A 26597-nucleotide genomic window follows, 5' to 3' on the forward strand; every position below is an offset into this window, starting at 1 on the left:
CAGTTGTGGGTTTAATTAGGGCCTTATCGGCCACTATGCTCTCCATTTCCGGCGGGTCCCCGCCTGTAGGGCCTATATTGACAGTTGGGGGAGGGGGCTCGGCGGCTAGGGAGGCACGACCGGAGGGCTCAAGCTCTAGCACAGGCCAGGCTCCTCCAGTTCTTCCTGTTACGCAGCTTGGTATGGGCCCGATCGCTTCCGCTTCCGGTCACGGGATTGCGAGCGTACCTGGCGGTAATGTCACTTCTGGTAGTGACGCGCGGGTCATCGCAGTTCCGGGTTTGGCGGTGAAGACGAGCGCTGAGCAAAAACGCAGGCGCGGTGATCTGAGTGCAGGTGAGTGGGGAGTATCCGGGTGCGGTAGCTCCGCTGCACAGCACTCTGCAAGGGCTCTTAAAGGGGCTAAGGCAGTATTGGTAAAGAGAGGCAGAGCGTTAATGAGGACTCAAGAGGCTAACAGGGGCCGCATTACAGGAGTGTGTGCAAGTAGTACGGGGGCTAATAAGAATACAGCTGGCACTTTTAGGATGTGAGGATCTGGCTTCAGGGGGCACTCATTAAACAGGGACCACGGGGCAACCCGTAAAGCACAAGGCAAAGGTGAATGGACTGGAACTGAACAGTTCATAAACAGGCAGGAACAGAGGAATGTATGGGTGAATGAAACTGAGGGAGATCTGGGAGTATGTGAGGCATACTATGGAATTAGAACAGGGAAGGAGGACATCCATCCTTGCTATAGGTAGTGGACAGGGGTCTGCACATGTCAGTCTGGATTTTTCCCTCTCCTTTGTTTCTCCCAGTGATGCAGGCAGTGGATAGAGCAGGCCCTTCCACTTCTCAGGCCTGGACAGCACCTACACTGACCACGGAGGGAGAGGCGGCAGCACAGACATCTCAGGATGGCTATAGAGGCGGACCGCCGAATGAAGCCTCCCAGGAGGTAGCAGCAGCAGTGCTCAGTAGTGGTGAGAAATCAGACTTGCATCACGCACAAACTTTAAATGGGGACTCTGACACTGACTCTGACTCTGATGGGGGGAGGATACTGGGCTTGAATAGCAAAGGGCAGAGATGCATGTTCCACATGCTCAAACTGTTAGTGGCAGATAGGAACAAAGGTGGTGAAGCACTTAGGGTTCCCTCTCTTAGGGTGACAGCACCCTCCAGTACAACATTGGCCTTACCAGCAGTGGGGCTGGGGACGGGGGTCACGCCTGCTGCGAACACATTAGTGCCTGAAACGCAGATTAACCCCAGAAAGGTGGCAGTCCAAGGGGATTCTTATCCATGAAAGGTGCATCCATTGCACGTGCACTTAAAGCCTAAAACAGAATTAGGGACCATTGCTATGTTAACATGTTTGATGCCTTCCTGGTGGTGGGTAGCGATCAACTCATCAGAATGTGAGAGGTTAATGGGCATCATGCGCGCAAGGATGACCGAATTCGGGGTTCCATTGGCGGAGGGCAAAACGAAAGGTCCTTGCACCAGACTGACGTTCTTGGGGATAGAAATCGACAACATAGCACAGTGCTGTCGACTCCCTGAGGACAAAGTCCGCTGCATGCGGGAGGCCATAAAGAAATTGGCAACTTCACACCGTGCTAGCATTAGAGAGCTGCAATCGGTTCTGGGCCTTATTAATTTCGCATGCAAGATCATCCCTATGGGCAGAGTGCTCAATCGGAGACTCGATACCCCGCTATCAGGAAAACATAGGGGAAGGGACTTTGTAGTATCTGAGGAAATGAAGGAAGACCTAGGTATATGGGAGATCTACTTGGAGGATTTCAATGGGTTTCTGCTATGGTGAGAACCCCCAGTGTCCAGCCAAATTATGCATTTGACGCAGCAGGCGCTTCAGGAGATGGGGCATATCTGGAAGGGGAATGGAGCGCGGAAGCTTGGCCTTCTGCGTGGCATGATACGGGTTTGACGAGGAACATGACACTGCTCAAATTATTCCCCATAGTGGTAGCCATAGAACTTTGGGGTCCAATATTTAGGAATAAATTCATAGTTTTCTGGACGGATAACGTCATTGTGGTGTTTTCGATAAACAAGCTATCAGCCTCATCCCCGAACGTGGTACGCTATCTGCGACACCTAGTGCTGCGGTGCTTACAGTTTAACATACAATTTGCTGCAAGCATGTTCCTGTGGTGAATAACACTTTAGCGGATTCCTTATCTAGATTCCAGTGGGATATTTTTAGGAGACTGGCACCATCAGCCAAATAAAATGTTGTTTAGCTCCTGAAAAGTGTGAGTATATATCGAACAAATCAAATTTGCATCTGTTGTACACAGTATCACACTATATTCCTGTTTCTTTATTTGTGGAGACACAATTACAGATTTCGATTTCATCATCACTGAGTGAGCTGAGCCTGACAGCTTTGTGAATCAGGATTACACGATACTTGAGCTTAAGATAGCTTAAGTTTATGTGAGTAGAAATTTGACATTTTGTATTAACCTTGTTGTAATTATCACAATACTGCACCATAAATTCTTCTTTTCTTATTTTTAAGACACTGTGATCTTGGGAAATGTCCACATCACTGATACACAATATCCTTTTTTAATTATATTACATTTTTTATTGTTAACTTTGTTTGTGATCACCAGTTTATTATTATAGGCGTTAGACCTCATTAATAACATGAGGTCTGACGTACGATGGATTTGCAACATCTTCCCTAAGGTGAGGTTGGGGGGTCCAATATTATCCCCCGTCTTCAATGGAGGAATTTCCCAATGCCCAAAACTGCATATAGAGTGAGGAAAAAAGTTAATAGGGAGTTGGGTAGAGCTGTCATGGCCGCAGGGGGTATTGTGGTCCGCCATGAGCAGATCTCAGCCGATAAAAAGAGATTGTACCGGCATGATGGGGTACACCTGTCAGATGAAGGCTTGGGGATCTTCCTGGTGGACCTCAAAAAAAGGGATTAGTTACCCACATTTAGGTGATGGCAGCAAGAGGCTGCCTTTACAAAGTAAAGTTGTCTCTTGTGGCGGGAGGTCATGGCCATAATCTTAAGTCCAGGGCCTGTAGGGGTAACAGTCGAGCTAATGGGCGGGGTGATGTCCCCAGATTGTGCCCTGAGGGTACCCCGGCCTGCTGGCTGGAGATCCCTTAGGGCATCTGGGACTATCAGGGAATGGGGCGTAGCTCAGTTGGGGCTCCCCCTTCACTTCATCAATTCCAAATATCTTGGCCGTGACCTCTGGCTATATGGAGTTAATTTCCTAGGCCTCGAATGCCGCCACAAGTTTAATTGCGACTTTAGAAGTCGAAGTTATTTATTTAATTGAGTTCAATAAATGCGACCATGATATGGTTTTTATACCCAGCTCTAAGTCTCTGTGTTGTATTTATAAGTTAAGTTAAGTTTAAAGTTATAAGGGTGGTAAATATCAATTAGGGCATCAACCATTAAGGACCATTAAATATAGTAAAATTGACAGATACAAATTAAAAGACAATAGCACCTAGTTAGAATTTCAAATGTGTAGATGATTTTTGGGGGGCAAATTTCAAAGTTAAAAATGCATATACATATACACTGTGCACTGAGAAAGTGTGCATATAAAAAGATTGTGCTCATTTTGATGATAGAAGTAATTTACAAATTAAAGACAAAGGCCTAGATTACATGTGGAGCGCAGAATTGCGCTTTCGCATGTGCAATATTTGCACTCCACTCAGTAATACCAACGCACATAAAAGTGCACTGGTATTACAAGTTAGGCATAATGCAAACCCAACTTCGCTTCCATAGGCTCCAATAAGAGCCTCATTCTCATGCCGTGAGACATGGCAAAGCACCTAGCGCAGCGCAGGGGGCAATTTGCGCAGCATTGTGCAGCAAAATAAAAATATGTATGTATATGAATATATACATATATATATATTTGTTTTTATATGTGTATTTACCCATACTAACATAAATATACTGTATATGTATATCTGCATTGACATAAATATTTACAGTATAAACACAGTCCCCATTTACATCAATGTAAAGACACTTTCAGTGCCATTTTTTTTTTTTTTCAAACACCCCACATCCCCTCACTTTAACCCCATATAACTGTTTTGTGCAGTTTCTTTTTAAAAATATTTAAAATACTCATCTTTATTTTTTAACTTAACTACTGTACAATTTATTTTGGGGGCAATTGGGGCACATTTTTTACATTAACCAGAACTTTGCGAAGTTGTGAACGCAGGATTATTTTCCTGCATAAACTTTAATGGAGCCTCGTTTTGAACAAAAAAAAATGCGCCAGCTCACGCAAAACACGAGCGTAGGATTGCAATGAGATATACTGTATATGTATTTCTATATATATGTATATCTGTGTTTCTTTCATGTAATTGGCAAGAGTCCATGAGCTAGTGATATATGGGATATACAATCCTACCAGGAGGGGCAAAGTTTTCCAAACCTCAAAATGCCTATAAATACACCCCTCACCACACCCACAATTCAGTTTTACAAACTTTGTCTCCTATGGAGGTGGTGAAGTAAGTTGGTGCTAAGATTTCTACGTTGATATGCACTTCTCAGCATTTTGAAGCCCGATTCCTCTCAGAGTACAGTGAATGTCAGAGGGATGTGAAGGGAGTATCACCTATTGAATGCAATAGTTTTCCTCACGGGGATCTATTTCATAGGTTCTCTGTTATCGGTCGTAGAGATTCATCTCCTACCTCCCTTTTCAGATCGACGATATACTCTCATATTCCATTACCTCTACTGATAACCGTTTCAGTACTGGTTTGGCTATCTGCTATATGTGGATGGGTGTCTTTGGTAAGTATGTTTTCATTACTTAAGAGACTCTCAGCTATGGTTTGGCACTTTATGTATTTTATAAAGTTCTAAATATATGTATTGTACTTATATTTGCCATGATTCAGGTTTTCAGTATATTTCCTTTCGCAGACTGTCAGTTTCATATCTGGGAAATGTTTTTTTAGGAAAAATGTATTTCTTACCTGGGGTGTGGTCTTTTTCAAATTGACTATCTTTTAAATTCGCGGGCAGAATTAGGCTCGCAAGGGCGCATAATGCTAAAGTTTATTGCGTCATTCTTGACACAAGATTTTTTTGGCGCAAAGTTCCGTTCGTTGACGCAATTTCGTCATTTCCGGCGTCTTAGTTGATGCCGAGCCCTTCACAAGGTTGCGTCTTTTGTGGCGCGAGTGTGTCATTTCCGGACGTTTTTGGCGCCCAAAAAATATTTTTCTGTTTGTGCCGTGCGTCATACTTGCCGCCAAATATTTTCATTATTTAAGACCCCATTCCTATATGCCTCTTGCCTTTTCTCTATGTCAGAGGGCTATGCTGTTTGCATTTTTTTCCCATTCCTGAAACTGCCATATAAGGAAATTGATCATTTTGCTTTATATGTTGTTTTTTTCTCTTACATTTGCAAGATGTCTCAATCGGATCCTGTCTCAGAAGTCATTGTTGGAACTCTGCTGCCGGATAACGGTTCTACCAAAGCTAAGTGCATTTGTTGTAAACTTGTGGAGGTTATATCTCCAGCTGTGATTTGTAATAGTTGTCATGATAAACTTTTACATGCAGAAAATGTATCCATCAGTAGTAGTTCATTACCTGTTGCTGTTCCCTCAACATCTAATGCACAAGATATACCTGTAAATTTAAAATAATTTATTTCTGATTCTATACAGAAGGCTTTGTCTGCTATTCCGCCTTCTAATAAACGTAAAAGGTCTTTTAAAACTTCTCATAAAGTTGATGAAATTTCAAATGACCGACAACATACTGAATTATCCTTCTCTGATGAGTATCTATCTGGTTCAGAAGATCCTGCCTCAGATATTGACACTGACAAATCTTCTTATTTGTTTAAAATAGAGTATATTCGTTCTTTGTTAAAGGAAGTGTTGATTACATTGGATATGAAGGAAAATTAGTCCTCTTGATATTAAAACTAGTAAACGTTTAAATTCTGTTTATAAACCTCCTGTGGTTATTCAAGAGGTTTTCCAATTCCTGATGCTATTTCTGATATGATTTCTAAGGAATGGAATAGGCCTGGTACTTCTTTTATTCCTTCTTCAAGGTTTAAAAAATTGTACCCTTTGCAGGCAGTTTCTTGAGTTTTGGGGAAAAATCCCTAAAGTTAATGGGGCTATCTCTACTCTTGCTAAACGTACTACTATTCCTATGGAAGATAGTACTTCTCTTAAAGATCCTTTAGATAGAAAACTTGAATCTTATCTAAGGAAAGCCTATTTATATGCTGGTCATCTTCTCAGGCCTGCAATTTCTTTGGCTGATGTTGCAGCTGCATCAACTTTTTGGTTGGAACATTTAGCACAACAAGAATTGGATTCTGATTTGTCTAGCATTGTTCGCTTACTCCAACATGATAATCATTTTATCTGTGATGCTATTTTTGATATCATCAAAATTGATGTTACATCTGTCTTTAGCTATTTTAGCTAGAAGAGCTTTGTGGCTTAAATCTTGCAATGCTGACGTGACTTCTAAGTCCAGATTGCTATCTCTTTCTTTCCAAGGTAATAAGTTATTTGGTTCTCAGTTGGATTCAATAACTTCAACTGTCACTGGGGGGGAAGGGAGTTTTTTTGCCTCAGGATAAAAGGCCTAAGGGTAAATCTAAAGCTTCTAACCATTTTCGTTCCTTTTGACAAAATAAGGAACAGAAATCTAATCCTTCCCCCAAGAAATCAGTTTCCAATTGTAAGCCTTCCTCAAATTGGAATAAGTCCAAGCCATTTAAGAGATCAAAGCCAGCCCCCAAGTCTGCATGAAGGTGCGACCCTCATTTCAGCTCAGCTGGTGGGGGGTAGATTAAGATTTTTCAAAGATGTTTGGATTAATTCGGTCCAAAATCAATGGATTCAGAGTATTGTCTCTAAAGGGTACAGAATAGGATTCAGAGTAAGACCGCCTGTTAGAAGATTTTTTCTCTCACGCATTCCAGCAAACCCAGTAAAAGCTCAGGCTTTCCTGAAGTGTGTTTCAGACCTGGAGTTATCAGGGGTAATAATGCCAGTTCCGTTTCAGGAACAGTTAAAAAAGGTATTTTGCCTACAAGAGGTAAAAAATGTAAGAGGGGCGCTTATTTACATAAGCTAAGGTCAATAATTTATAAAGCAACGCTTAGGGTTATATTCCCAATATTTATTAGCAAAATTGAATGAAACATAAACAAAATAATAAAATACAATATAAGAGGGTATGCGTGTATAAATGTGGCCACTATTTGATACACTAAACTGAATTGCAATTCATAAAACCTATACACTAATAGCAATAAATAAAACCTATACACAGATAGCAATAAATAAAACCTATACACTGATAGCAATAAAAATAAAATATATGTTATTAAGGCTAAAACTAAATTCTCGATAGTAGCAATTAATAGCTTAATTAATAATTCTGTCCATTTGCCTTATAACCAGAATAGGCAAACTTTATACACTGTTGCAATGTTTATTCTTGGCTATATTGCAATCTACCATCAGAGATAGATATTTGTATTCCTTATTGTCTTTATATTCCTTATTGTCAGTTGAAAAAACAAAGATTGTGATAAAGTTACCTTTGGTTCAGGCGTGTCGATATTTTGTATCACCTCTTTCAGTGAAGGAACAAAGGAGAAACTCCAGTAGCGGAATTTAAACAAAAAACTTTCAATCTCTTAGCTATTCCTTGTCTTTAGAATTCACCTCTTTGTTGCTTAGTTGGTGGTCTTCCTGTGGGCTTTTCAAATAAACATCCGTTCCGATCTTTGCAAGAGCCTATCAGGAGAGTTTGTTTCTGATCACCTGAATGCTGGGCTCGCAGGGGTTATTTGAAAAAGGAAACCGCTAGTGATTTCGGAAACCAGCTGGTTTAGTTTTTGCGATCCTCACTGCAGCCTCTGGAGTGTTGATTTCTTTGCCGGTATACACAAAACCGGTTTTAAGTCCCTAGAATCTATCACCAGGGATAGATGTAATAGTATCCTTATGTTTGTGGAGCCAAATCTACGCGTTTCGGCTCAGTAGTGAGCCTTTATCAAGATGACTCCTTTAGTGGATACCTGGTTTTTTATATCCTATTCACTTTGTTATTCCGGTTCATTTAACCTCTTAGGGTATTATGTTACAAGCAATTACTTAGTGATTCCGGTTGACATGTAGCTAAGTTTAATTCATTTATCTATTGCTATACTCATTAGAAAAATATGATCATAAAGTCAAATCAAATATATAAAGTCTAAGAGTTTAAAAAATAATAATAAATATATAATGTCTAACAGATTAAAACATGGTATTGGTTATCTACCTTTTAGACTCAATATATTGTTCATTTCAAATGTAATTATAAAGGGAAAAAAGGGAAGAAAACCCAAAACGCTACTTTTACATATATATAAACGTTATTTAAAAAATGGGATAAAAAATTGTAATAAAAGATTTGAAATAAGTCTAATTTAATTATACAATAACATTATAAAACTTTATTAAATTCCACAAAGATTTTTGTAAAACACGTTATTTATTTATTTTGGGGATATTTATAAATGAAGGAATAAAAATATATATATATGTAATTTTATTAAAATATATATATGTGATTCTATTTAAAAAGATTCTATTTAAAAAGATTTTTTAGAGAAAAAGAGATCATAAATGTTTAAGATGATTTAAAGTTCATTATTAATTATATATAAAAAAGGTAAAATTGTGTTATTTCAGTAAAAAAGATATAAAAGATATATCATAATTTAAATAAATGGATTTAGATCCAATTCTGCATTTAACCCATATGGGGTTAGTGAGTTAAAATTGACTATTAATTCTGCTTCATTGTATAGAAGATTGGTAGTGGTATCACAGTTACTTTTTTGCACTTTTTTTATACCCCAATATAAAAAACCCTCTGTTTTCTGATCGTGATGTTCTTTAAAGTGCTTGGACAATAAATGATCTTCATATCCCCATTCTATGTTTAAAAGATGTTGTCTAATTCTATCACGTAGGGGTTGTCCCGTTTGTCCCAAATACTGTTTCTTACATGGACATTGAATTAAATAAATTACATTTCTATCAGTGCATTTAATAATATTTTTAATTTTATGTTTAAAATCAGTCTGGCTTGAACTCACTATTTTGCACTTATTACTAAATTTACAAGCTTTACAGGATCTGCATGGAAAGAAACCTTCTAACTTATTTCCTTCTATGTCTGTGAAATAACCTACTTTTCTCTTTTTTCTAAATTCGCTTGGTGCAAGTACATTTTTTAGGGTTTTTGCTTTCTTATAGATAACTTTGGGTTTATCCTCTACTAACTCTCCTAAAATTGGATCTTTTTTTATAAAGTGCCAGTGCTTTTTTAAAATCTTTTCCACTAATCTATAATCAGAATTGTATTCAGTTATAAAGGCAGTATCTATATTGTTACTGTTATTATTTCTTTTTTTCAAATTTTTTGGAGAAACTTTTCTGGATAATAATTCTGGTCTCTTTTTTCCCTCTGCATCTTTTTTAGCTTCCATTATCAACTCCTGGTTATATCCTCTCTCAATAAATTTATTCTCCAGAATACTGGCCTGTTCTTGGTAATCTTCTATAGAAGAACAATTTTTCCTTAATCTATAAAATTGGCCCTTTGGTATGTTTAATTTCCACTGTTCTAGGTGACAACTCGTGGAATGAATATAATTATTCGAATCCACTTTTTTAAAAAATGTTTTAGTTTTAAATTCTTTCCACACTTTTCAATTGTTAGGTCTAAAAAATTTATACTTGTGCTATTTGTTTCGTGGGTAAAGGAAATATCCCACGTGTTTTTATTTAGATCTTTCATAAATATTTCAAATAGTTCTTGTCCACCCCTCCAAATAATAAAAATATCATCGATAAAACGTTTAAAAAGCACGAGGTTTGCACCCCAGCCTGAGTCTATTATATGTTTTTGCTCGAAGAGACCCATAAATAAATTGGCATAGCTGGGTGCAAACCTCGTGCCCATTGCTGTTCCTTTTATTTGCAAGAAAAATTCTGCATTAAAGCTAAAATAGTTATTTTCTAAAATAAATAAAATACATTCCAATATAAAATCTGCTTGTACTATGGGTAGATCTTTGTCATTATGTAGATAGAATTTTATCGCTTCAATGCCCAAAGTATGTTTAATATTTGAGTACAAGGAGTTAACATCGCAAGTTGCAAATAAATAATTGTCATTGCATACCTTTTTTACAACTCTTGTAGGCAAAATACCTTTTTTAACTGTTCTTTTATAACCGTTTGTTGGGAGAATAACGGGATATAAAGAGGAGGCTTTTTTAAGGTCTTTCCCTTAGCTCTAGGGTGAGAGTCTTTTGATATACATATTAGCCCATTATATTCTCCTTCTCTCAGACCCCAAGAGTTGATATTTTGACAATTTAGTATTTACTGCAACTAATATTTAGTGTATATACTTCTAATAGACAGTTCTGATCCATCTATACATTTATAATTTAAAATGGATATTTTTTCAGTTAGAACAAATTTATTGGATAGCATGGGTGATCGCCCTAGCATTTCAAATATTAAAGAAACCAACAGAAACTTTAAGTAATCTAGAAGAAATACTAATAAAGGAAATTAAATGTAAAGCAGAATTAACATTTATTCAAAAATATATTGATGGTAATATGGTACCAAGAGGATTACGACTAAAGAAAAACTGTACATTCCAACTTGATGATGATCACAACACTGAGTGGTATGACACTTTAGAGAAAGCATCTATTAACCTCCTCAAAATTATTATTAAGTCTAGAACAAGAACAATTGAAAATTTAGGGAAAAGCATTGATACTTATAAAAATAAACTATCTATCCACACAGAGGATTCAGTGTTTAAAAACAGACAAAAAGAAATGATAGATAGTATTACAAAAAATAAAAAAGAAATTATTGATATGAAGTGGATAAAATATCACAGAGATGAACAAGATTATAATGAGGAAGAAGTTAGAGAATCTGAATATATAGAAAATCCACCAAGTCAAAATGAAGAAACTGTAACCCTAAATACAAATAAAAACAATTTGGCTAATAAAATTTTCAAAAAAGAAAAAAAGAACTCCCAGATATATAATAAACCCCCAGAATGGAGGAATAAAAATACTAAAAATATTGAAACTGGTAGATACAACTATAAGAACAATCAAACCAGAGGAAGAGACCCCTCGTATAATGACCCTAGAGACAACTATTCATATACTGATTCCACTTGGAATAACAGAATTAGAGATTACAACAGAGGGAATGGTTACTATAGAGAAGAAAATCATAGACCTTTTCAAAATTATGAAAATTATGAAAATAAAGGATACTTAATGAATCGTCAAAATATAAATAGAGAGAGACATTTTAATAGAGGATACACAACAAACCATTACAACTCAAATAGAGAGAGATATCACAGTAATTATCATGATAGGTATACAGATAATCACTTTGAACAAACAAGAAACAAAGAAACTAAAACTAATTATTTACATAGTGAGAATAATAATAAAAAAACTCAAGAGAGTTATGCACATTATAATAGATTTGAGGCCTTAGATGGAATTAGAGAGGATAAAACTGAACAATCTTTTTTAGAGATGAGCTCCCCAAGGGAAGGCACATCTTGGGGAGTAAGAAGAATAAATCAAACAAATGCAAACAGAGATTGGTTAGGAAAAGGAAAAAGAAGGTTAGAGGAGGAAGAGGGAGAGGAAAAACAATTAGGAAACAAAAGACAGAAGTAGACAAAACAAAGGGAATTTTTAATCTAAGTAAAATTGATCTTAATAAAGAACAGATTAATGTCCTCAACAAAGGCCTATCCTTCGCCCCAAATTGCAGAATGAATAAATTTCAAACGATGATTAATGTAAACCAATTTGTCAGGAAATTAACTTTAAAAAGATATTTCCAAAAAAACCCATTAGAAAGAACCATAGAACAATCAAACTCAAAAAATAATCAATATTCACAAACAGAATTAAGAAACAAATCAAAATTTTTCCCAACACAAGAAAAAGGGAAATTTTTGGAAATCTTTGAAAAAACAGTAAAAAATGAGATACATCATTTTAATTTAAAGAAAAAAGGTAACAGATACACACAAAATCTAACAAAAAAGGAAAATGAAACTTTAAAAGAATTAAAAAATAATGGTGATATAATCATAAAATCTGCGGACAAGGGCGGAGGATTGGTTATTTTAAATACTGAAGATTATCTAGAGGAAGCATATAGACTTTTAAATGATGAAACAACTTACATGAGATTAAAAAAGAATCCGATTATAGAACAAAAAAAGAAGTTAGAGAAAATATTATGCTTTGCCAAAAATGAACAAATAATTAATGACAAAGAATATCCCTTTTTAAACAATAATGAACCCAAAACTCCAATTTTCTATTACCTACCAAAAATTCACAAATCCCTAATAAAACCTCCGGGAAGGCCTATTATATCTGGCATAAATTCTCTAACGTCTAACTTGTCTAGGTATGTGGATACATTCCTTCAGAAATATGTAGTTTTATTACCCACCTTTTTAAAAGATTCAACAGATCTAATTAATATTCTCCAAAATGTCGAGTGGAATGACAATTATTTATTTGCAACTTGCGATGTTAACTCCTTGTACTCAAATATTAAACATACTTTGGGCATTGAAGCGATAAAATTCTATCTACATAATGACAAAGATCTACCCATAGTACAAGCAGATTTTATATTGGAATGTATTTTATTTATTTTAGAAAATAACTATTTTAGCTTTAATGCAGAATTTTTCTTGCAAACAAAAGGAACAGCAATGGGCACGAGGTTTGCACCCAGCTATGCCAATTTATTTATGGGTCTCTTCGAGCAAAAACATATAATAGACTCAGGCTGGGGTGCAAACCTCGTGCTTTTTAAACGTTTTATCGATGATATTTGTATTATTTGGAGGGGTGGACAAGAACTATTTGAAATATTTATGAAAGATCTAAATAAAAACACGTGGGATATTTCCTTTACCCACGAAACAAATAGCACAAGTATAAATTTTTTAGACCTAACAATTGAAAAGTGTGGAAAGAATTTTAAAACTAAAACATTTTTTAAAAAAGTGGATTCGAATAATTATATTCATATAGAAGATTACCAAAAACAGGCCAGTATTCTGGAGAATAAATTTATTGAGAGAGGATATAACCAGGATAATGGAAGCTAAAAAAGATGCAGAGGGAAAAAAAGAGACCAGAATTATTATCCAGAAATGTTTCTCAAAAAAAATCGAAAAAAAGAAATAATAACAGTAACAATATAGATACTGCCTTTATAACTGAATACAATTCTGATTATAGATTAGTGGAAAAGATTTTAAAAAAGCACTGGCACTTTATAAAAAAAGATCCAATTTTAGGAGAGTTAGTAGAGGATAAACCCAAAGTTATCTATAAGAAAGCAAAAACCCTAAAAAATGTACTTGCACCAAGCGAATTTAGAAAAAAGAGAAAAGTAGGTTATTTCACAGACATAGAAGGAAATAAGTTAGAAGGTTTCTTTCCATGCAGATCCTGTAAAGCTTGTAAATTTAGTAATAAGTGCAAAATAGTGAGTTCAAGCCAGACTGATTTTAAACATAAAATTAAAAATATTATTAAATGCACTGATAGAAATGTAATTTATTTAATTCAATGTCCATGTAAGAAACAGTATTTGGGACAAACGGGACAACCCCTACGTGATAGAATTAGACAACATCTTTTAAACATAGAATGGGGATATGAAGATCATTTATTGTCCAAGCACTTTAAAGAACATCACGATCAGAAAACAGAGGGTTTTTTATATTGGGGTATAAAAAAAGTGCAAAAAAGTAACTGTGATACCACTACCAATCTTCTATACAATGAAGCAGAATTAATAGTCAATTTTAACTCACTAACCCCATATGGGTTAAATGCAGAATTGGATCTAAATCCATTTATTTAAATTATGATATATCTTTTATATCTTTTTTTACTGAAATAACACAATTTTACCTTTTTTATATATAATTAATAATGAACTTTAAATCATCTTAAACATTTATGATCTCTTTTTCTCTAAAAAATCTTTTTAAATAGAATCTTTTTAAATAGAATCACATATATATATTTTAATAAAATTACATATATATATATTTTTATTCCTTCATTTATAAATACCCCCAAAATAAATAAATAACGTGTTTTACAAAAATCTTTATGGAATTTAATAAAGTTTTATAATGTTATTGTATTATTAAATTAGACTTATTTCAAATCTTTTATTACAATTTTTTATCCCATTTTTTAAATAACGTTTATATATATGTAAAAGTAGCGTTTTGGGTTTTCTTCCCTTTTTTTCCCTTTATAATTACATTTGAAATGAACAATATATTGAGTCTAAAAGGTAGATAACCAATACCATGTTTTAATCTGTTAGACATTGTATATTTATTATTATTTTTTAAACTCTTAGACTTTATATATTTGATTTGACTTTATGATCATATTTTTCTAATGAGTATAGCAATAGATAAATAAATGAAACTTAGCTACATATGTCAACCGGAATCACTAAGTAATTGCTTGTAACATAATACCCTAAGAGGTTAAATGAACCGGAATAACAAAGTGAATAGGATATAAAAAACCAGGTATCCACTAAAGGAGTCATCTTGATAAAGGCTCACTACTGAGCCGAAACGCGTAGATTTGGCTCCACAAACATAAGGATACTATTACATCTATCCCTGGTGATAGATTCTAGGGACTTAAAACCGGTTTTGTGTATACCGGCAAAGAAATCAACACTCCAGAGGCTGCAGTGAGGATCGCAAAAACTAAACCAGCTGGTTTCCGAAATCACTAGCGGTTTCCTTTTTCAAATAACCCCCGCGAGCCCAGCATTCAGGTGATCAGAAACAAACTCTCCTGATAGGCTCTTGCAAAGATCGGAACGGATGTTTATTTGAAAAGCCCACAGGAAGACCACCAACTAAGCAACAAAGAGGTGAATTCTAAAGACAAGGAATATCTAAGAGATTGAAAGTTTTTTGTTTAAATTCCGCTACTGGAGTTTCTCCTTTGTTCCTTCACTGAAAGAGGTGATACAAAATATTGACACGCCTGAACCAAAGGTAACTTTATCACAATCTTTGTTTTTTCAACTGACAATAAGGAATATAAAGACAATAAGGAATACAAATATCTATCTCTGATGGTAGATTGCAATATTGCCAAGAATAAACATTGCAACAGTGTATAAAGTTTGCCTATTCTGGTTATAAGGCAAATGGACAGAATTATTAATTAAGCTATTAATTGCTACTATCGAGAATTTAGTTTTAGCCTTAATAACATATATTTTATTTTTATTGCTATCAGTGTATAGGTTTTATTTATTGCTATCTGTGTATAGGTTTTATTTATTGCTATCAGTGTATAGGTTTTATGAATTGCAATTCAGTTTAGTGTATCAAATAGTGGCCACATTTATACACGCATACCCTCTTATATTGTATTTTATTATTTTGTTTATGTTTCATTAAATTTTGCTAATAAATATTGGGAATATAACCCTAAGCGTTGCTTTATAAATTATTGACCTTAGCTTATGTAAATAAGCGCCCCTCTTACATTTTTTACCTCTTGTAGGCAAAATACCTTTTTTAACTGTTCTTTTATAACCGTTTGTTGGGAGAATAACGGGATATAAAGAGGAGGCTTTTTTAAGGTCTTTCCCTTAGCTCTAGGGTGAGAGTCTTTTGATATACATATTAGCCCGTTTCAGGAACAGGGTCTGGAGTTTTATTCAAATCTATTTATTGTCCCAAAGAAAGAAAATTCATTCAGACCAGTTTTGGATCTAAAGATTTTGAATCGATATGTAAGAGTACCAACTTTCAAAATGGTGACTATAAGGACTATTCTGCCTTTTGTTCAGCAAGGGCATTATATGTCCACATTAGACTTACAGGATGCATATCTTCATATTCCGATTCATCCAGATCACTATCAGTTCCTGAGATTCTCTTTTCTAGACAAGCATTACCAATTTGTTGCTCTTCCTTTTGGCCTAGCGACAGCTCCAAGAATCTTTTCAAAGGTTATAGGTGCCCTACTCTCTGTAATCAGAGAGCAGGGTATTGAGGTGTTTCCTTATTTGGACGATATCTTGGTACTTGCTAAGTCTTTACGTTCTGCAGAATCTTACACAAATCAACTAGTGTTGTTTCTTCAAAGACATGGTTGGAGGATCAATTTACCAAAAAGTTTTTTGATTCCTCAGACAAGGGTAACCTTTTTAGGTTTCCAGATAGATTCAGTGTCCATGACTGCAGCATCGGACGCGATCCCCTTTGCTCGTTTTCATATGAGACCTCTCCAGCTTTGTATGCTGAACCAATGGTGCAGGGATTATACAAGGATATCACAATTAATATCTTTAAATCCCAATGTTCGACTCTCTCTGACTTGGTGGTTAGATCACCATCGTATGATTCTAGGGGCCTCTTTCGTTCGTCCAACCTGGACTATAATCACAACAGATGCAAGTCTTTCAGGTTGGGGGGCTGTTTGGGGATCTCTGACAGCGCAAGGGGTTTGGAAATCTCAAGAGGCGAGATTACCAATAAATATTTTGGAACTCCACGATTCTCAGGGCTTTTCAGTTTTGGCCTCTGTTGAAGAGAGAACCATTCATTTGTTTTCAGACAGACAATATCACAACTGTGGCTTATGTCAATCATTAGGGTGGGACTCACAGTCCTCAAGCTATGAAAGAAGTATCTTGGATACTTGTTTGGGCGGAATCCAGCTCTTGTCTAATTTCTGCGGTTCATATCCCAGGTATAGACAATTGGGAAGCGGATTACCTCAGTCGTCAGACTTTACATCCAGGGGAGTAGTCTCTCCACCCAGAGGTGTTTTCTCAAGTTGTTCAGATGTGGGGTCTTCCAGAAATAGATCTGATGGCATCTCATCTAAACAACAAACTTCCCAGGTACCTGTCCAGGTCCAGGGATCCTCAGGCGGTAGCAGTGGATGCGTTGACACTTCCTTGGTGTTATCACCCTGCTTATATTTTCCCACCTCTAGTTCTTCTGCCAAGAGTGATCTTCAAAATCATCATGGAGCAATCGTTTGTGCTGCTGGTGGCTCCAGCATGGCCTCACAGGTTTTGGTATGCGGATCTTGTCCAGATGTCCAGTTGCCAACCTTGGCAACTTCCATTAAGGCCAGACCTTCTATCTCAAGGTCTGTTTTTCCATCAGAATCTCAAATCATTAAATTTGAAGTTATGGAAATTGAACGCTTAGTGCTTAGTCATAGAGGTTTTTCTGACTCCGTGATTAATACTATGTTTCAAGCTCATAAATCTGTTTCTAGAAAGATTTATTATCGAGTTTGGAAGACTTACATTTCATGGTGTTCTTCTCATAAATTTTCTTGGTATTCTTTTAGAATTTCTAGAATTTTACAGTTTCTTCAGGATGGTTTGGATAAAGGTTTGTCTGCAAGTTCCTTGAAAGGACAAATCTTGGCTCTTTCTGGTTTATTCCACAGAAAAATTGCTAAGCTTCCTGATATTCATTGTTTTGTACAGGTTTTGGTTCGTATCAAGCCTGTCATTAAATCAATCTCTCCTCCTTGGAGTCTTCTTAATTTGGTTTTGAAGGCTTTACAGGCTCCTCCATTTGAGCCTATGCATTCTTTGGACATTAAACGACTTTCTTGGAAAGTGTTGTTCCTTTTGGCCATCTCTTCTGCTAGAAGAGTTTCTGAATTATCTGCTCTCTCTTGTGAGTCTTCTTTTCTGATTTTTCATCAGGATAAGGCAGTTTTGTGGACTTCATTTAAATTCTTACCTAAGGTTGTGAATTCTAACAACATTAATAGAGAAATTGTTGTCCCTTCTTTGTGTCGTAATCCTAAGAATTCTTTGGAGAAATCTTTAGATTCTTTGGATGTGGTGAGAGCTCTGAAATATTATGTTGAGGCTACTAAAGTTTTCAGGAAGACTTCCAGTCTATTTGTTAGCTTTTCTGGTTCCAGGAAAGGTCAGAAGGTTTCTGCCGTTGTCACGAACCAAGCCTCCAGACTAAAAAGAAAAAGAAAAGGTCTGGGAGGCATTCTGCTAGAAAGGGCTGTGTGGGGAATTGAACCTGTGGCTCTGTGCTTTAGACATGTGCGATTCGTTTCGGATCGATTCAGAAATTCGGAAAATCAGAAAATTCGGAGATTCGGATCGATTTGAATTTCCGAATTAAAATACTGCCGAATCTACCAAATAAATCTGAATCGAATTGAATACATCCGAATCGAATCGAATACATCTGAATCAATTTGGATGTATTCTGTAGATTCGGATGGCCCTGTATTACACTAGTACTGTACAGTATATTAGGTTTTATCACTCTGCTATGGGTTAAACCTAATATACAGTACATAATACTAGTGTAATACACAGCACATCCCACCTAACACTTACCAAAATTCCGAATTTCCGAATCGATTCGAACCGAATCGAACCGAACCGAACTTTTTCCGAATCCGAAAGAATCCGAAACAAATTCATTCGAATTTTTCCGAATTCGAATAGATCCGAACCGAAATTCGAATCGATCCGAATCGATCCGAACCGAAACTAATTTTTCGAAGCTGCACAAGTCTACTGTGCTTACCACTCTGTTTACTTGTATGTTGAGCCACAGCCAGTGTTAGCAGTTTAGGAGTTTCTAATGCAATAGCATGCTACTTTTAAATCTGTTATATGAGGATGTGCCTTACTTGTAATTACACCTGTGCAACACCCAGGTGTTCTCAATTTTGGATTTTCTCAGAACCAATCCTGTGCAAAACCTCCCTATTTAAGGCTGGCTCTTAGACTGCATGTTGTCTTCACATTGGTTCTGTTTTGTCAAGTCAGAACCTGTTTCCTGTACTTATTTTGGAGGAAGACTTCCTTTGAACCTGTTTACAAGTTTGCTACCTGCTTTGTACAATTCCTGCACTTCAGTTATTACCAGGAGAAAGACTTCACCTTTGCACCTGTTTACAAGTTTGCTACCTGCTTTGTGCAATTCCTGCACATCAGTTATTTCAAGGAGAAAGACTCTACCTGCTACCTGTTTACAAATTTGTTCCCTGCTCTGTGCAAATCCTGCACTTCAGTTATTACCAGGAGAAAGACTTCACTTTTGCACGTGTTTACAAGTTTGCTACCTGCTTGTGCAATTCCTGCACTTCAGTTATTTCCAGGACAAATACTTTACCTGCTACCTGTTTACAAGTTTGTTCCCTGCTTTGTGCAAATCCTGCTCTACAGTTATTACCAGGAGAAAGACTTTCCTTTTGAATCTGCATCTCTGCTTACTTTGTTTGTTTATTTCCACTCCTGCCATATGTGGACTTAACATACCTGAATAGCACATTTAAAATACCCTGCAGGTATTTGTTCAAAGTATATTGTTGTTTAAATAAAATTGTTATCATTTCAATCTATATGGCTTCTACTAATCTTCATTTAAAGCAACTGTTCCAGACAATGAGGCTCTCACAAAACATCCTGAGACAGAACATGACAGCCGTTTCCTTGGCTTCGTGGTAAAAGCTTTTGATTCATCAAGCTTATTTGTAACATAGTAACATAGTAGATAAGGTTGAAAAAAGACAGAAGTCCATCGAGTTCAACCTATACAAATCTAAAATACTTACAAAAAGCTCCAGTTAAGCTTAAATAACCCCAATAAAAGGTGACTCATTTAATACTAGCAATCATATCCATGAATTTTGTTTATATACAGAAATGTATCCAGACTATTTTTAAATGTATCTAGGGTATTGGCATTCACTACCTCCTTTGGTAATGAGTTCCACAATTTTATTGCTCTTACAGTGAAAAAACGTTTCCGTTGCAGGAGATTAAATCTCCTTTCCTCCAACCTTAAATTGTGACCTCTTGTCAGAAACAATTTTCTAGGAATAAACAGAGCTTCTAGGAGATAAATGTATTTTGGAGTGCGCCTGAGATAGCTATAAAAGATTGTCTCAGTCTAAATTTGCCTAGATTTTTATTTGTATTTAATAAGTTATGTATTTCTATTGTATATTATATATTTTCTTTCTCAAATATAAATTAAATTAAAAAATGAAGTGTAATAAATTACTCTATAATTAATAGTATAAAAGACAAATATCTAGATAATAAGTTAAAATAAATACATTTATTTAGTTCACTTTCATTCAATCATTCGGTGCAATAAATAATTGTGCATAAAAAGTTCATAAAAAGTCTGTGTCAATCACCTAAAAACAATATTTGTACAATAGCATAGATGATGGTGTAAGAAAACAATGATCCCTTTTAAATTATTTTGCCCGGGGCTTTCAAAAATAGAAAAAAAGAGAGAGGTACCTTTGGAGTTAGAAAAAAGTGTTTGTTAACTATACCGGTATAGACTTGTAATGAATTCCTTTTGTGGTATCCGTATGAAGAATTCTGTTCTTCGTTTATCCTTTGTTGAAGAGAAACCCACCAGGGGGTGTTTCACAGATATACTTTGCGGGCAAAGTGTAAGAAGATAATGTCTGATGATTCGCCTTTGTTTCTGTAACAGTTGTTATTCAAACCCACCAGGGGGCAACTTCAGGTGTCACAGTAGGCTCACAGTAGAGGTGTTTTACAGACGTGCTTTGCGGGCAAAATGTGGGAAGATAATGTCTGATAATTCGCCTTTGTTTATGTGACCGTTGTTATTCAAACCCACCATGGGGCAACTTCAGGTGTCACAGTAGGCTCTGAACTTAATCGCTGTTATGTTGTTCGTCTCACCTTGCTGTATGGGGTAGTTAGTAATTCTTTATCCAGATCTTTGCTGAACAGTGATTGTCTGGGAATTCACGCTGACATAATCCTTTTCAAAAACATCAGCGGTTCCAAACTTAAATGTCAAAGTGATGATTTTTCACAGTCTTAGTTGTTGCAACAATTGTTGCTAGTTCAAGTAGTGGAGCAGAATGTTGGACGCGTTTCGGCTGTCACCTGCAGCCTTTTTCATACACAATGCTCCAGTGTGATTTGGCGGTCTTATTTAAACCTATTGGCCGCTATCTCATTGGTTGTTAAATTGAGGTTAGATAACAGAGGTTGAATACACTTATTATTCCTATAAAAGCATAGTAATTTATTTGCAAATGGGATTTCATATATTATTGCTATGTATTGCCCCAGTTTCTGAGTGTTAAAACTGGTTGTTTGTTTCTTGTTTACTTTGAATAACGTAATTAAAATCAAGTGCTTATTTACATTTATACCATGTCTCATAAATCAGAGATGAAATGTCTTTGCAAACGACTTTCTATGGGATACCTATATTTAATAGTAGATAGTTGTCAATTAATTGTTTTATTAATATGGGATTAATTTTTACCATTATAAAAAATATATAAGATATAGAAAAATATATACACATTCAAAAATGATAATATAAAATAATAATAAAATTCTATGAATACTAAGATATATAGGATCATAACATGAATAGAGATTCATTATGGACCATTTTGGATCAAGTCTAAATTTAGAAAAACCAATTTATTAAACTTCATGATTTAAGGTGAGAAAGGCATATTTGAGTATGTTACAGTATGATACTGTGTTTCTTTTGGATATATTAATTTATTGCTACAAAAAGTAGTTAATACCAGATACAGATGTCTGATATATTTTAACCTTATAAAAGTATATTTTCGTGTGTATTAATATTTTAGAAAAGGTGTAATACTAAATTCAATATTTAATCCTTTAGGGGTTTTTGTTTCTAGTTCGTAGATCCATTTATATTCCAGTTTTAGTAATTCGTTTTCCACGTCTCCCCCTCTCCAGTCTGGGTTCAATTTATCTATAGCAACATATTTGAATTTCTTTAAGTTGCAGTTATTGCACTTTAAAAAATGTTGTGGAACGGGGAGGTCTTTATTTCTATCTTCTTCTGCGTTCTCTATGGAGAGTATATGTTCCCTTACTCTCTCTCTAACAGGTCTGTTAGAGTAAGGGAACATATACTCTCCATAGAGAACGCAGAAGAAGATAGAAATAAAGACTTCCCCGTTCCACAACATTTTTTAAAGTGCAATAACTGCAACTTAAAGAAATTCAAATATGTTGCTATAGATAAATTGAACCCAGACTGGAGAGGGGGAGACGTGGAAAACGAATTACTAAAACTGGAATATAAATGGATCTACGAACTAGAAACAAAAACCCCTAAAGGATTAAATATTGAATTTAGTATTACACCTTTTCTAAAATATTAATACACACGAAAATATACTTTTATAAGGTTAAAATATATCAGACATCTGTATCTGGTATTAACTACTTTTTGTAGCAATAAATTAATATATCCAAAAGAAACACAGTATCATACTGTAACATACTCAAATATGCCTTTCTCACCTTAAATCATGAAGTTTAATAAATTGGTTTTTCTAAATTTAGACTTGATCCAAAATGGTCCATAATGAATCTCTATTCATGTTATGATCCTATATATCTTAGTATTCATAGAATTTTATTATTATTTTATATTATCATTTTTGAATGTGTATATATTTTTCTATATCTTATATATTTTTTATAATGGTAAAAATTAATCCCATATTAATAAAACAATTAATTGACAACTATCTACTATTAAATATAGGTATCCCATAGAAAGTCGTTTGCAAAGACATTTCATCTCTGATTTATGAGACATGGTATAAATGTAAATAAGCACTTGATTTTAATTACGTTATTCAAAGTAAACAAGAAACAAACAACCAGTTTTAACACTCAGAAACTGGGGCAATACATAGCAATAATATATGAAATCCCATTTGCAAATAAATTACTATGCTTTTATAGGAATAATAAGTGTATTCAACCTCTGTTATCTAACCTCAATTTAACAACCAATGAGATAGCGGCCAATAGGTTTAAATAAGACCGCCAAATCACACTGGAGCATTGTGTATGAAAAAGGCTGCAGGTGACAGCCGAAACGCGTCCAACATTCTGCTCCACTACTTGAACTAGCAACAATTGTTGCAACAACTAAGACTGTGAAAAATCATCACTTTGACATTTAAGTTTGGAACCGCTGATGTTTTTGAAAAGGATTATGTCAGCGTGAATTCCCAGACAATCACTGTTCAGCAAAGATCTGGATAAAGAATTACTAACTACCCCATACAGCAAGGTGAGACGAACAACATAACAGCGATTAAGTTCAGAGCCTACTGTGACACCTGAAGTTGCCCCATGGTGGGTTTGAATAACAACGGTCACATAAACAAAGGCGAATTATCAGACATTATCTTCCTACATTTTGCCCGCAAAGCACGTCTGTAAAACACCTCTACTGTGAGCCTACTGTGACACCTGAAGTTGCCCCCTGGTGGGTTTGAATAACAACTGTTACAGAAACAAAGGCGAATCATCAGACATTATCTTCTTACACTTTGCCCGCAAAGTATATCTGTGAAACACCACCTGGTGGGTTTCTCTTCAACAAAGGATAAACGAAGAACAGAATTCTTCATACGGATACCACAAAAGGAATTCATTACAAGTCTATACCGGTATAGTTAACAAACACTTTTTTCTAACTCCAAAGGTACCTCTCTCTTTTTTTCTATTTTTGAAAGCCCCGGGCAAAATAATTTAAAAGGGATCATTGTTTTCTTACACCATCATCTATGCTATTGTACAAATATTGTTTTTAGGTGATTGACACAGACTTTTTATGAACTTTTTATGCACAATTATTTATTGCACCGAATGATTGAATGAAAGTGAACTAAATAAATGTATTTATTTTAACTTATTATCTAGATATTTGTCTTTTATACTATTAATTATAGAGTAATTTATTACACTTCATTTTTTAATTTAATTTATATTTGAGAAAGAAAATATATAATATACAATAGAAATACATAACTTATTAAATACAAATAAAAATCTAGGCAAATTTAGACTGCGACAATCTTTTATAGCTATCTCAGGCGCACTCCAAAATACATTTAGCTCCTATTTCTCTAAACTATTTTTAGTTTATAGGTGGTCATTACGGAGGTAAAACCACCTTTTTAGAGTGTTTTTTCTGCCTTTTAAATTTAAATTAATTAACACCATCAATTGGAGTATATTTGGTAGTTCCTCCAGTAGGAGAGTATCTATCATATCTGTCCACTATAAACAGAGCTTCTGCCATCTCTGAATATGGGCCTTGACTATATTTATATAAAGTAATCATGTCACCTCTCAAGCGCCTTTTTTCTAAAGAAAACAGACTCAGTTTGGCTAGCCTCTCCTCATAGGTTAATTTCTCCAATCCCCATATTAGCTTTGTGGCCCTTCGCTGAACTTTTTCTAGTTCTGCAATATCTTTTTTTGCGATCGGTCCCCAGAACTGCACTCCATACTCAAGGTGAGGTCTTACCAGGGCTTTATATAGTGACAGAATTATGCTTTCCTTTCTTGAATCAATGCCTCTTTTAATACATGCTAGTATCTTATTAGCCTTTGAAGTCGCTGCCCTGCATTGTGCACCCATCTTTAGCTTGTTATCTATTACTACTCCCAAATCCCTTTCCTCCTCTTTTTGGCTAAGTCTTGTCCCATTTAAAAAATACGTTGCCTGCTTATTTTTACTTCCAAAATGTAGAACCTTGCATTTTTCCGTATTAAATCTCATTTTCCATTTACGTGCCCATACTTCTAATTTTTGCAGATCCCTTTGTAATGAAAGTTCATCCTGCTCTGACCTAATGACCTTACTTAACTTAGTATCGTCTTCAAAAATAGAGATGTTGCTATTTAATCCTTGCTCCAAGTCATTTCTAAAAATATTAAAAAGAACAGGGTCCAGTACTGATCCCTGGGGGACTCCACTGATTACCTTTGTAATTTTGCTCCCTATCTTTTATCCAGTTATTTATCCATGAGCTAACATTTTCAGCTATTCCCAGTCCCTTAATTGTGTGCATTAATCTCTCATGTGGCACTGTATCAAATGCCTTTGCAAAATCTATCTAAAAGTATATCACATCAACTGATTCCCCTTTATCTATATTTTTACTTACTTCCTCGTAGAATCTAATTAGATTAGTTTGACATGATCTATTTCTTCTAAAACCATGCTGATTAGAACTCATAATCTTGTTTACACGAATATGCTCATCAATATAATCCCTTATAATCCCTTCAAATATCTTCCCCACTATTGATGTCAGACTAACTGGTCTATAGCTTCCTGGATCATCCCTGCTTCCCTTTTTGAAGAGTGGCTCCACATCAGCTTTACGCCAATCTTGGGGTACCATGCCTGAGGATAATGAGTCTTGAAAAATTAAGAGTAGAGGTTTGTCTATAACAGTGCTAAGTTCCCTTAACACCCTTGGGTGTATTCCATCTGGGCCTGGAGTTTTATTTACCTTAATATTATCCAGTTTTTTCCTGATATCCTCTAAACATAACCCAGTTAATGGTATGGACTGGCATGTTCTATTTTGTTCCAAAGTATCATCCAATGGTTCCTCTCTTGTGCATACTGAAGAAAAAAACTGGTTTAGTACCTCAGCCTTCTCCCTGTCATTATTTATCATGCTACCCTCCACGCATTTTATTGTACCTATATTATCCTTCTTAGATTTTTTGCTATTTATGTACTTAAAGAACCTTTTAGGGTTAGACTTAGAATCCTTTGCAATTAATTTTTCATTTTCAATTTTGTAGTCGGGTCAAGCCCCGCCTCAGAGAATTACAGCTCATTCTACTAGATCAGTCTCCACTTCCTGGGCTTTTAAGAATGAAGCTGCAGTTGATCATATTTGCAAAGCTGCAACTTGGTCTTCTTTGCATACATTTACTAAATTCTATCATTTTGATGTATTTGCTTCTTCGGAAACAGTTTTTGGTAGAAAAGTTCTTCAGGCAGCTGTTTCAGTTTGATTCTTTTGCTTCTAATTTAAGTTTTTTCTTATGAGACTAAACTTATGATTTGGGTTGTGGATTAATTTTTTTCAGCGGAAAATGGCTGTTTTTATTTTTATCCCTCCCTCTCTAGTGACTCTTGCGTGGAGTTCCACTTCTTGGGTATTGCTATCCCATACGTCACTAGCTCATGGACTCTTGCCAATATGAAAGAAATGAATTTATCAGGTAAGGTCTTACATAAATTATGTTTTATATGTGTAAATATGTCTGTAAAAACATTATATATATAGAAATACATGCATATATATTTATATACGTACATATGTTCCTATGGCTCCCTATGTAAAAGCACTTTTGGCCTGTTTTTGTTTCTAACACCTGACATCTCATTTGCTTGAGCCCATATAACTTTTCATTGCAATTTAAAACATTTTTTTATAGATAGTGTTATTAGGAGTGTAACTGTATTTTAAATGTATTTTTCATGTGTTTTGTGACATTTTTTTGACTCGAGTAAATCACTTAACCAGAGT

At 35.3% G+C, this 26597-nt stretch overlaps 1 protein-coding gene across 1 annotated transcript in view; it reads right to left on the reverse strand.

Moving 5' to 3' along the window:
- DNASE2B (deoxyribonuclease 2 beta) overlaps positions 1 to 26597 on the reverse strand; it is a 146697-nt gene that overhangs the window by 105212 nt on the left and 14888 nt on the right. The window lies entirely within an intron of this gene.

Source organism: Bombina bombina, chromosome 10, assembly GCF_027579735.1.
Source record: "Bombina bombina isolate aBomBom1 chromosome 10, aBomBom1.pri, whole genome shotgun sequence".
NCBI lineage: Eukaryota > Metazoa > Chordata > Amphibia > Anura > Bombinatoridae > Bombina > Bombina bombina.